General features: G+C 41.9%; 1 pseudogene; it reads left to right on the top strand.

The window, feature by feature from the left end:
• The first annotated feature begins 279 nt into the window (after nt 1-279).
• Nucleotides 280-398, top strand: LOC111734494 (annotated as a pseudogene).
• The last annotated feature ends 36 nt before the right edge of the window (nt 399-434 follow it).

The raw sequence follows: 434 nt of genomic DNA, 5'->3' as shown, positions 1-434 counted from the left end.
CAATGCATTTACGTAAATTAAAAATAATGCACATAACCCAACATCGCAGACCGTGCAAGGACAGATATGAACAAAAGGATGTGCATGAACATGTACGAAACATGGGCTCTGGGAGCAGAGGAGATGGGATTGGGGAATGAGAACACAAGAAATATATAATAAAAACCCAAAAAATGACAGTCAGCCACCACCGCGTGGTGGATAGAGCGCTTTGCACAAATTAAAATTTTTAATCCTCAGAACAAACTGAAATGATCAAAGCTGTTATTATCTTAATGTTTCTACGGCCACGCCCCCCTGAACAAGCCCGATCCCCTCTGATCTCAGAAGCTAAGCAGAGTGGGGCCTGGTTAGTACTTGGATGGGAGACCACCTAGGAAGACCAGGTGCCGTAGGCGTTAAAAATAAAAAGTTATTATTATCCTAATTTTACA

Source organism: Pteropus vampyrus, unplaced genomic scaffold, assembly GCF_000151845.1.
Source record: "Pteropus vampyrus isolate Shadow unplaced genomic scaffold, Pvam_2.0 Scaffold1469, whole genome shotgun sequence".
Taxonomy (NCBI): Eukaryota; Metazoa; Chordata; class Mammalia; order Chiroptera; family Pteropodidae; genus Pteropus; species Pteropus vampyrus.
This window is presented reverse-complemented; position numbering and strand designations above follow the sequence as displayed.